This window comes from Ischnura elegans, chromosome 9 (genome assembly GCF_921293095.1).
Source record: "Ischnura elegans chromosome 9, ioIscEleg1.1, whole genome shotgun sequence".
NCBI classification, from domain to species: Eukaryota; Metazoa; Arthropoda; class Insecta; order Odonata; family Coenagrionidae; genus Ischnura; species Ischnura elegans.
Window position 1 is genome coordinate 104685774 of NC_060254.1, and position 12263 is coordinate 104698036.

A 12263-nucleotide genomic window follows, 5' to 3' on the forward strand; every position below is an offset into this window, starting at 1 on the left:
TCAGAGTTACAAAACCTCTAACTAGAAACTCTTTCCCGTAAACAAAAGCTATCATAGCATTAATCAGTTTCTGGAGGAATTTGTCTACCATAAAGGTGTATGATTTTGAAAGTGTATGCATTTGTTTTTTTCATGAAATGAGACCGATTTACAAAAAAAGTGTACCTAGAAAAATGATAACAAAAACAGATCACATACCATTTTGACGATCTGCCAGAGGCTGGGGGCAGGGGTCATTCCCCAAATTATGCAGTGGACTCGTTCCAGTCACGTGTTATGGCTGGAAAATCAATTTACATGATATTATTTAGAAATCAGCTTAAATTGAACTATCCCAGTGAGAAATGGGTGGTGGAATCCACGTGGAACCCACGTGGAGAATTAACGTGGATACCACGTGTTTTTGGTCGTGGAATCAACGTGGAACCCACGTGGAAATTTGGTGGAAAAATTAAAACAGCAGTTGGTGCTGTCCTAAAACCATTAAAACCTCAACCACTCTATATCTAAACCTTCTATATATGTGTCTATGATTTTTCATGTGCTCTCATGGCTGCCTTTCCACGAATTATATAAAAATAGAATGTGCGATACATTTTCACATAACTAGCGTGGTTTCAGGATGATAAATGACGCAATGTCACTAGAGAGTTAAGTTCCACAAATTAGAAATTCTGTTTAACATTTTATGCTAATCACCACAAATCCACTTGAAATCAACGTGGATTCCACGTGGGTCCAACCTCTCAATATCCACCACCACCATATATCCACGAGTCAACGTGGGTTCCACGTGGATTCCACCACCCATTTCTCACTGGGCCCTCCCCAGTGAGAAATGGGTGGTGGAATCCACGTGGAACCCACGTGGAGATGTAACGTGGATACCACGTGTTTTTGGTCGTGGAATCAACGTGGAACCCACGTGGAAATTTGGTGGAAAAATTAAAACAGCAGTAGGTGATGTCCTTAAACCATGAAAACCTCAACCACTCTATAGCTAAACCTATATGTGTCTACGATTTTTCATGTGCTCTCATGGCTGCCTTTCCACGAATTATATAAAAATAGAATGTGCGATACATTTTCACATAACTAGCGTGGTTTCAGGATGATAAATGACGCAATGTCACACCAGAGAGTTAAGTTCCACAAATTAGAAATTCTGTTTACCATTTTATGCTAATCACCACAAATCCACTTGAAATCAACGTGGATTCCACGTGGGTCCAACCACTCAATATCCACCACCACCAAATATCCACCACTCTACGTGGATTCCACGTGGGTTCCACGTGGACTCCACCACCCATTTCTCACTGGGTCATTATAACTTATATTATTGCTCCTGGAATTTTTTATAAATAGTATGAAAAATTGCTTATGCCAAATGGCCTATAAATAGAGGTCCGTGGAAGACGTTTTATTTTTTGCTAAAATTCATTTTTAAACCATGTGATTTTTGTGTTATAGAAAATCTTGGCAGTTTTTTATAATGCTATTATTTTTCCACATTTATAGCCATTTATTTTATGGAACACGTTTCATGAACACTAATACTTTTATTAAGCATTTTACATAACATTTAACACAATTTCGATTGTACAAAATTTCTGATAAAACTAAATGAAGGAAATGGTTCAAGTATGTAGTATTGGCATATACGATCAGCTAATGGCAAATCCCCACTCCCTAATATATGTCTATACTTGGAGAGCCATTCCAGAATGTTTGGATTGTCAAGTTTCTCTACACTAAATAAAGCCTTTAAAAATGCTTCAGCAGTAGCGACAACGAGTTCCTCCTTCGCTTTCTTTGACTGAGTGACTGTGTGTTCAAATTCTTTAATTGCAAACTTAGCACAGTAAAATGTGCTCTGTCTTTCACAAAAAATCCTTCCGAGTTGAATTCACTTACCCTGGTATGAGCAGTAGCACTAGCTTTTGGAATTTTAAAATTCGTTTCCATCGTTCGATATTTAAAGCTGGAACCACGATAAATAACAGTCCAACCGCAAAACACAACCTCTCATAATGGTGTTTTCAAACAGAGTGCTGGGTAATTACGGTATTACCGTAGTACTGTATAACTTACAAATTGGCCAAAATATTTCATGTCGTGGGTTCCCTTTCGATACCCCTCACCCAGGTGTTGAGGGAAGGTAGGACATGCAGCTAGATACAACAAAATCGCTTAGTTTTGATTACAGCTGTTGCCAGTCGGCCAGGAAAGGCAGTGAAATAAGTACATGTAACTCAAAAGAATTGGATTCATAGAAACGGGAAAAATTATTTCCCATTTATCAATCCTAAAACATGTAGAATGAGGCTTTCTCACCCGAAGAAATAGATGTTAGATTTGGCCAATGTCAAAATGCTTTCTTTTTGCATTGAAGCTCAGTGGAGATCCGAATATCAGACCGCTTATAAGGAGAACCCCTCTCCTCCTGTCCTTTTTGTTCCTACCTTCCCTTCCCCAAATGCTAGCACTTTGTGCCTTCAAATAACTATCCGTGTGTATGGATGTCTTTTAATGAATCGAATCGCTCAGTTGACGGGATGGCACCGTTAACGGTCGCCTTGGTCACCACGACACCCATTTCAATGTGGCCCAGCAGTGAGCCGTTCACACCGTGAAATACAGGCAGTGCTACAGAGAGGCCGCTTTCTGAAGAAATGACTCTTTGCAATCAATAATTTCCCTGCAGATATTATCAGTGTTATTTCAAAGCACATAAAAACTATACTATGTTAATACCAATATTTGGAGTTATTTTTTCTGCATTCAAATCAAGTTAAACAAAACAGCATAAATTTCCCTGTTAGTGTTTCTCATATTAGTGCATGTTTACATTACGAGAGGGGACCTAACGGTTGAGAGAGGGATCTGCTTTTCCCGTAAAGGGTTCCAAGCAGTGATATTTTCTGAGTCAGTGTGAGAATCCTGGTCGCCTCTGAGTGCATCTGTTTGTCTTTGGGATTTTTTTGGTTAATCAACTTTTTCTGATTTAGCGAAAAGGTGTGATAGCTGACTGGCGGGGTGGACATGCGGCAGTGAAATTTATTTTATTTATTTTTCTTTGTAGGGGAAAACTCCCGCAGAAACTCTAGCGATGCTTAAAACTGCTTTTGGGAATAGTAATCTAAGTAAAGCACGTGTCTACGACTGGTTTTCGCATCTCAACAATGGACAGATGTCGATTGATGACCATCCTCATTAAGGGCACCCGTCAACATCAAGAACGGACGGCAATGTTGCAAAATCCACTCCCTCATTCAAGAAGATCGTTGCCGAACCATAGAAGAACTTTATAGGTATTTTGCAGAGGTTAAGGGAAACTATCCGGAGAAAAAGGGCTGATCTTTGGCACACAGGTGATTGGTTCTTCCACCATGACAATGTAGCCGCCCACACCGCAATGTCCATGAAGTGGTTTTTGACAAAAAAAGGCATCACGCCAATCGTTCACCCACACTTTTCACCAGATATTGCCACCTGTTACTCTCTCTACTTCCTAGACTGAAAAGGGATATTAACGGAAAAGGTTTTGGGACGGTAGGTGAAGTAAAACAAAAATCGGTGAAAGGCCGAAAGAACATTGATTTTAGTGAATTAAAAAATTGTTTTGAAGTGTCAAAGTAACGATTAGATGAATTAATGTGTTGCAGTCAATGAGGATTACTTGGAAGGTGATAAAAATTTATAGAGATAATATTGATTATTGAAAAAGTTACTGCGCAATTCCTGTTATTTTTGGCTCCCCTCATGTATTATCCAACTAGACCATTCACAATTACTCTTGATGGGAACTCTATGCAGATATTTTTTATTATGAGCACCTTATTTGGGTCAGATTTCAAAACTCACAATCATCTTGAACTTCAAACTATTCATTTCTTATCCCTAAACTATGTCTTAGTATGAGGGCTGGAATGTCTTTTTGAATGTCACATTACGGGTTTTACAAATATAGGTATCTAAAGATGAGGTATTAAAATCTCAGGGAAATATTTAAATAAAGTTCACTTCAAAAACTACAATGCACTAATATGCTAATATACTAGTATGTTTTATAACGCTCACAGGGAATGGTTGCATGTAACTTGCTCTCCTAGATTTTAGTGACAAGATTAAACAGTGGCATTTACCAGGACCTACGTCACCCTGGGCTTCCCAGGCAACTACCCAGAGTGGCGTAGCTAGGGGGCAACCAAACGCCCAAACAGCAAAATTAAATTGTTTTCCAATTTTAAAATTTTTTATTTTTTATTCTATCTCATGGTGCAAATTTATTTTTTATTTTTGCGGAAGAAAAGGTAGACTTTGTGAAAAAAAACTCATAAAGTTTCATGGCTATTATCCATGTATATAATAAAAATATATCACTGCCACTCATATTATGTTGGTTCTTGAAAAATATAAGTCTATTAAACTATTTGGATTAAAATGTTCTTATTACCTCCGAAAATGCTCTCTGGTATTTCTTTTTAACAAAAAATGTACACTGCATTACACGCAAAAGAGGTGATGCTACACAATGGCTCAGGGAGGGGTCAGGCTTTGGAGGATAGACCACTTCCGCCCCGAATTCAGAGAAATTTTTTAATTCATTTCATTTTACTTACTTAATTGCATTGATATTAATTATGGAAAAGTGTAAGGATCGATAGAATATCCCTGAGAAAGCTGTAAACCTCACCATTTTGAACCATTTACATATCTTAAAATTTTCTGGGGGAAGTCCCAGCACCACCGGCTTACAATGGCAGGCATTCCATACCATCCAGATCCCACAGCATTGATTGTCCCCTCTAAAATTCCCCTGTCCTTAATTCCTAGCTGTACCCCTTTCCCCGGACCACTTAATTGGTATACATAATTGAGGGGTATTCCATACCAAACCCCCCTTAGTAGGGCAACACAACAGCAGTTTGCTCTGTGTTTTCCCTTGAGTGGGCCCTGGTATTGATGTACAAGTCATTTATATTTTGACCGTAATAAAGATAAGAGTGCTATCCACAAGCATTCTTGTTCTTTTCCGAATCCAATCAATTCCGCATTACATTTGAGTGCTCGAATTTTGGGGATTTGATGGATTTTAGGGTGTTTGCAGATTATAAAGCATACAAGCCTCAAAGTCTCAAAGTCTGGATCTACAGGCTTTATATAGTTGTGTTCGCTAGTTTCCTTGTGTTCACCCATCCCTATTTCCTTTGATGCCAAACGTCGGGTTGAATCGACGAGCATTTTCATACGCAAACGACCTGATGCCGGCTATAGCTGACATGGGGGAAGGAAGGTGACTGGTGAGATAGCTGTGGTCGTATGCATTCTGGCCCTGCCAGAGACCCAACTTAGGGAGACCTTAGGGCCACTGCACCGTAATTAAGCCCGACCCTCCCCTTATCGGATCTGCTTTTATCCCACTCCACAATGTTGATTGTAATGCATTTATGTACATGAGTAGGCAAAAAATGTCTTGTGAACGCATAGCTCAGCTAAAAGGTTTGCGCCGAGTGCATTTAAATGGGTTTATTATAGTATCCTTTGTGTTATGTTTTCACTTAGGGCGTGTCAAGAGGTGTGCCTACGCGGCAGGATGACCAGCCACAGAAATTGCATGATGTCGTACATGTGACATAAAACAAGCTAATGCAAAAACAACAAGAAAAAGGACAGGTGGGATACAACAAGAAGAGGAACTAAGGCGTTTTGGTAGGATGAGAAGTACTTGTGTACTAACTTGGGTAGCAATCTGTGCAGCCATGGTAATGCGCATAGCAGACAGACAAATAGACATCCACTTCTAAATATATGTAGAAGATGGTTAGCTAGATTTATAAAATCCCTTCTTACCTTTTATAGGAGGAATAGGGCAGGGGCGCAGCTAAGGACAAAGGCTGGGGGGTGGGTTTAGGCGCAACTATAATACTTTGGGGTGTGGGGGTATTGCATATCCGCCTTAAGATTAATGGTGTAAAATGGCGACCATTACGGTTTTCTGAGGGATATGTGATTAATCCTAATACTATTCCATAAGTAATACAAATCCATTAAGTAAAATGGATTAAACTTAAAAATTTCTCTGAGCTCTGGAGGGGTTTTATCCCCCACGCTGCGCCACTGGAATAGGGGATGCTCAATTGAGTATTGAGTTTAATTCTCAATTGAATTGCGGTGGAACGATTTGAATGGTAGAAAGTATTTCAATCTTGTTACAATCTAAGAGTGAGGGATCAATACTTATTCTAGGAATTAAGGTACAGCAATTCCAATGGAAAACCTTGAAAATGTCATATACCTCTGGGTGGTTGGCCGCCGACATGCCAGGGAGTTGTCCTTGATGTTATGGCCCTGAAATAGTGAAGGCATATAATTGTAGATAAACCTCATTTATTGATGAAAATTAGAACTGTGTGACATCTTAAGATAACAGAAAAAATGTTATTCTAGACCTAACGTTGTGTGTTTTTAATGTAATAACCACTATTATCCAAGATTATTACAAGTTTTTCCAAGAGAACTTTACATTTTTCAGAATAAGGGTGTTCATAGGGGAGAATTCTTGTATTCAGAAATGTACTATGGGAGACATAAGTGATAATTACATAGGGGTCAGTGTTTGCCAATATCAATACCACCATGGGAATAGATTATCCCACAGCAAGGTACTATTGTTTTCAATAATTTGTTGAAAACCACACATCCAATTTTCCTATCAGGGCCAGACCAGTAAAACTTGGATAGCTGGCATACAAGGCTAATTGCACCCAAGGTCAAGGATGTGACGGAACTAGCAAAATTGGAGTCAAAGTATATGCGATGTGAGCAAAGTCTGGAAACGAGCACGTAGTCTCGTAGCTGATACTATTGCTATCATCATTGATTCATAACTAATTATATTCAAATGTGAGTTTGCACAGACTACTCTGAGTGCTTGAAGGAGCTTTGCAGCAGCCTGAAACTATGTACAGTGTCGTTAACCTCAGCTTCAATATCAGTGTGGCAATAGAAATGTAATTTAATTAATTATGAATTAATTTGATTAAAATCCTGTTACTTCTCCTTGTTTAAAAGTGATAAGTGCCATGGAAATTGAATTTTCAATGGAAATAAAGTGCATCCAAATGAATGTTACTTCCAGAATCAGTTAATGAGCAATCTTCCCAGCTATGGAAAAAGGAAAGCAGTCCAATGATCCGTGATTCTCCTATCCTATTAGGCAAGTTCAGAGGCAGAATATCACTCATGTTTGAATGGTGGCAGGAATGGATCCAGATTGCAGGGGGAGGCACTCCTTTACATTGAGAGGAATCAAAACATCTGGGAGTCTACCATTTCAATCCTGTTGGCATTTGCATGAGGTGGAAATCTCTCTAGCTTACGTCCACACCAATACTTCTAGGCATACAAACATATGATACATTCACTTACCTCTTGAGGTGGGACTTTGGGCCTCGCCGCGGGTCACAGGTGGTCTTGATGGCGGTAAAACCTCCCGTCCCCATCGGGATGGTTCCGCGACGCTCTCTGTCCCAGGGCCTGGCGGACAAGATCTTCAATCCGTCTCTCTATAACCCCCACCATCCAGTCAATTTCGTTTGTAATAGACGCTATATCCAGAATTATGTTGTTATACTGTTGCATGAATTCTTCAACTGAGGGACGGTGGAGGTGGGGCCCTGGAAAGTCTTCCACCCCCCCGGCAGGGCCCTGTTGTTCAACATTGAGGTCTTCCCATGGGTCTTCTACTAGGCCTTCTTCTCCCGGAGGAGGAGAGGCGGTTGGTGAAGGGCGGCCCTCCTCCGGGGGCAATGGGGACGTGGCTATCGGCATCTCTGCAGTTTCATCTGACGTCGCTGTTTGCGGTAATGCCACGTCAGCCCCTGAAGTCTCCAACTCCTCCGGGATAGGGCCCTCGGCAGCCAATTCCTCCACCTCTTTGCGTCCTAGGCATCTGCCTATTATAGAGAGGAATCCTTCTTGATCACACATAAATTTGGGCCCATTTCATTCCCACCCCATAGATTTTGCTATCAAAATGGATTAGTTAATGACACTTGTAGACTATGCAGGATAGAGAAAGATCGTTTAATTTGATTGTATAATTAGAAGAATTGGAGAAGAAGCATTCACCTGGGTTCCTCATGGGGAATCTAAGTGAACAGTTGGGCATTAGGGACCCTAAGTGTCTTATATGTGTAACACCTAGTGAGGTTATCAAGGCTCTATTGCACCCTTGCAATGCCAAGGACCCATCTACTTCACTTGGGAATCAATCCAGTTACGAATCCGTACTAACTTACAAAAATTCCATAGCTCTAAAATACTACTACTAGAGTACTACTTCAGTGTTTTCCTAAAGAGGGGCTAATATGGCTTATTGTCAGTGTGAGTTTAAAAAACTATTTGTATCCGTTATTCTAGCAAGTCGTTCATTAATATGCCTTCACAAAGAAATTATTGGGAAGATGTTTGCAAAGGAATGTGTTTATCTAGATATCTCATCGACCGGAGAAAAAATTCCCAGCAAACGCCACAAAAAATCATTATATGCATCGATTACATGTTCGATTCATGATAAATATGATCTTCATGTCCGGTTTTTGACTTTGAAGGAGTAATACAATGCAACGGAATTGCTGGAGACTTACCGGAAAGGAAATCGATTAAATAATTCATGACTACGATAAATTTCCGCCAGGAAAATTGAGGCTGGGAAATAACACCTTCATACGGGGCTCTAGCAATCTCTTCCTTGAGTAAATTTACCCGAAAACCAAGGAAAATGCGAATTTCCTGGACATAAAATTATTTTTGAGAGAACCAGATCCTGGTTGCTAAGCAGCTATCTCTGTGGGATGTATTTGAACAAAAAATGGGAAAAATATATATTCTTAAGAGCGTATTACACGATATAATAAAGTTTAGAAGTTGTTTTGTTACTTACGTATGGTATTACCCATATTGAAAACTGTTTCCTCAAAAAACTGGCGTTTTTATGCGTATGCACTGTTGCTACGAGTACCTTTTACAAGGATTAAAGGCATATTAACGCACTCCTAGCAACGTGCGGCTATCGTCTTCAGAAGGCATTGTTGTGAGGAAAAGCATGCGGCTGTGCATATATATATATATTATAATTCATTTCATTGCAAATATGTATACTGCTCTAAGAATCAATAAAGTGCCGTATTTTCAAATTAGTACAAGTATTTTCACTGAAATTATCTACATGGAGTGGCGGTGGCCGGTAATTTTCATGCGGGTATTTTTTTTTCTGCGTGAATTTTTATTGCCACGGATTAGAATTGATTGTTTCGATCCTTGTTGATTTAGCGGGGTTAATTTATACACATATAAATATCCGTCGTCTAAATATTAGTGCGCTGCCAGTTTTGGCTGTAATAATTTTCGGATTTCCAATTTGTTTGTTCACGCCCTCTATTTACTTCACCCCTTCTATAGTTCAAGGAGGATATTTTACGCGGCAGAAAAAAAACATGGAAAATTTACGCGTGTTATTTAAAAAAATTAAATCTGAGCATAGAAATCATGTAAATTCCTCTCGGTAAATATATGAATATAAGCTATTTATTCTGATTAAATATCAAACTGTTTATAACCGAATAAAATCTTAATTGCAGATTACATCGGCGTATTTAAGTGTCCAATAATATCTATCCTTTTCACACGGATATATTTACGTCGGATTAGTGCTCTATCTTTCAATCAGTGTCGCCGTTTCGTCATTGATATGAGCAATTGTGACCTTCGAATAAATTTCTTCCGCCGTCTCTTGGACGTTGAATAAAAAATTACATCCAATATTGTCCCACAGAAGAATCTCTCTCTTATTCCAATTGTAGATATTAATGCCAATGTGTTGACAAAATCCATCCTGCTACGTTTGGGCAATAGTTAACGTTGTTGGAGCTTCTGAATATTTCTGCTCTTCTAGGTACCAAGGGATTATAGGTATGAAATCATAACTATTATTCAACAATCCTAAGATTGATTTGACGCAGCTCTCAATTCCTCTCTCCTATCCGCTAGCCTCTTCATAGCGCCATACATATTTCTACCGTTTTGCATCCTTTATAACCAGTCCAATGTAACTCATTCGGGACCGTACCTTGCCATTCTTCCCTCCCACCTGTCCTTCTATGATCGTGTTCATCAGGCCATCATGTCTCATAATGTGGACTAGGAACTATTCCCGTCTTCTGCTTAAGGCTTTTAGAAGACTTATTTTTATTCCCACTTTCTTAGCACTCCTTCATTACTTACACGTTCGATCAATTTTATTTTCATCATTCTTCGGTAGCAACACATTTCGAATGCTTCCACTCTTTGACTTCTCTGCTGCTATCAACGTCCAAGCCTCACTTCCTTAGAGAATCATACTCCCTATGTAGCATATGATGTATTGTTTCCTTACATCTATGCTTGCATTATCAGATGTAAGAAGATCCACCTTTTTGTAGTAAGCCATCTTCGGCAGCGTTAATCTACTGACCATTTCTGTCTTGCTTCGTCCATCGTTCGTAGTTCGGCTTCCCAGGTAAGAATACGATTTCACATCTCATAGTTTTTTATTTCTTAGCTTAATGTTTGTCCTAGCCTCCTCTCTTTTTCTGCATACTAATATTCTTCTCTGTCTCGGCTATGACTGCTATGCCGTCAGCGAATCATAGCATAGTTTTTTTCTCCGTTAATATTGACACTCAAAGCCTTCTCCTTCTAATCACCTAAAATTATAAGGTTTTCTTCACCCCTTACCTGTTTGATTACTGCTATCTTCATAGACGCCTTAAACTTCTTCATCCTATAGTAGTCCGTCGTAGGTATGCGTTAACGTGTACCACTACGGAATCTACCGGCTTAGTCTCTAGCTTTACCATAATTTTCCTTTTATTTCGGACGGGACCTTTTTCCCTAAATTTCGATCGTATGCCCCTTATCTCTTACATAATTAATGGAAGGAGGAATATTTCTCGTAGTTTTTCAAAGAAATTAGTAAAGGTCTTATAAATAAATTATCCCCTACGATATTAAAGCAGGCCAAATGTTGGCAAAGTCGAATTCATTAGTTCGTAATCAGACATAGCTTAGTCCCAAGAAGATACATCGAATGAATCACACACCATTTGTACGTCGAAGATGTTGTTATAACATTGAAATCTAGGTCACAATAACTTTTCTTATAATCGTATTGCAAGTGTTTCATTCAATATGGAAAAATTCCGCTCAATCGCGTTTGAATCTTCGGATTTTATTTGTAAGTTGAATTAAGTATATGCTTTTATGTAGAGCGTTTGAAAATCATTAATCATTCTATCAAATTAAGTTGTTAAGCATGGAACGGAAACTAAATATTATCATCTACCTTACAGTGGTTAGAGTAATTTGTGAAAGAGTATATTCCAGCGTCACATTCAAAAGGTTTTGTGCTCTTACTCATACAAAGTACTGCATCCAACAATTAACTTTGTATGCAGTCACGCGCGCGAGTGCATAGTTAAATACACCAAGTATGATATTCGGCATGAAAAAATCATTTGGTTAACCTGGGATTCGAACCCGGATATCCCCGATGACCGGTCAAATATGTTACCAATTATACCACAAAGCCACCTTTTTACTTGAATATGAGAATCTCTTTTTCCTTGTGACTAAGATTCGCCTAGAAAAAAAATTACTTGGTAATGTAGCTTGTGTAACATAACTGACCGGCAAACGGGAGGATCTGGGTTCGAATCCCGGTTAAGCGAAATGTTTGTTTCGTGGCAATTAACAGTCTTGGTATATATGTGTCCTCATTCATGTTAAATAATAGTGGTGTATAAGAACTAAAATTCCCTTCGAAATTAAAAAGAAATGAGCAACATGTCAAGTACGAGACCTGACTTCAGTGCAAGGTAAATCCCCGGAAGGGTCATACGGTGGCCTGAGTGGTAGAGAAAAATTGATCTTGTAATGCTCCTCAGAAATTTTAACTTCTTCCCAAGGCGGTGATGTTAGTATTGAAGAATTTTTAATGAAATTACATTTTGTTGTCATAAACTTCTAGAAGCATCATTATGCAGAAAACCTTCTAGAGTTACACTTAATGAGTCTACCTGATGTTTTCAAGTAGGCTTCCGTGGAGATTGTGATGATATTTAGTGATTTTTTCGGGTATTCTTCCGCGTTTATCCATTTTGTAGGACAATATTTCGCCAACGTTCCAGTTGGCTTCCTCAGGTCCACTGAACTGTCGA

At 39.0% G+C, this 12263-nt stretch overlaps 1 long non-coding RNA gene across 1 annotated transcript; it reads right to left on the reverse strand.

Annotated features, from left to right (window-relative positions):
- Positions 1-198: 198 nt before the first annotated feature.
- Positions 199-7681, reverse strand: LOC124165178. The gene is made up of 3 exons (XR_006866146.1): positions 7435-7681; positions 6302-6354; positions 199-280 (listed from the first exon to the last, which is right to left on the reverse strand). It is a non-coding gene; the product is annotated as an uncharacterized LOC124165178 (long non-coding RNA).
- Between the last annotated feature and the right edge of the window lie 4582 nt (positions 7682-12263).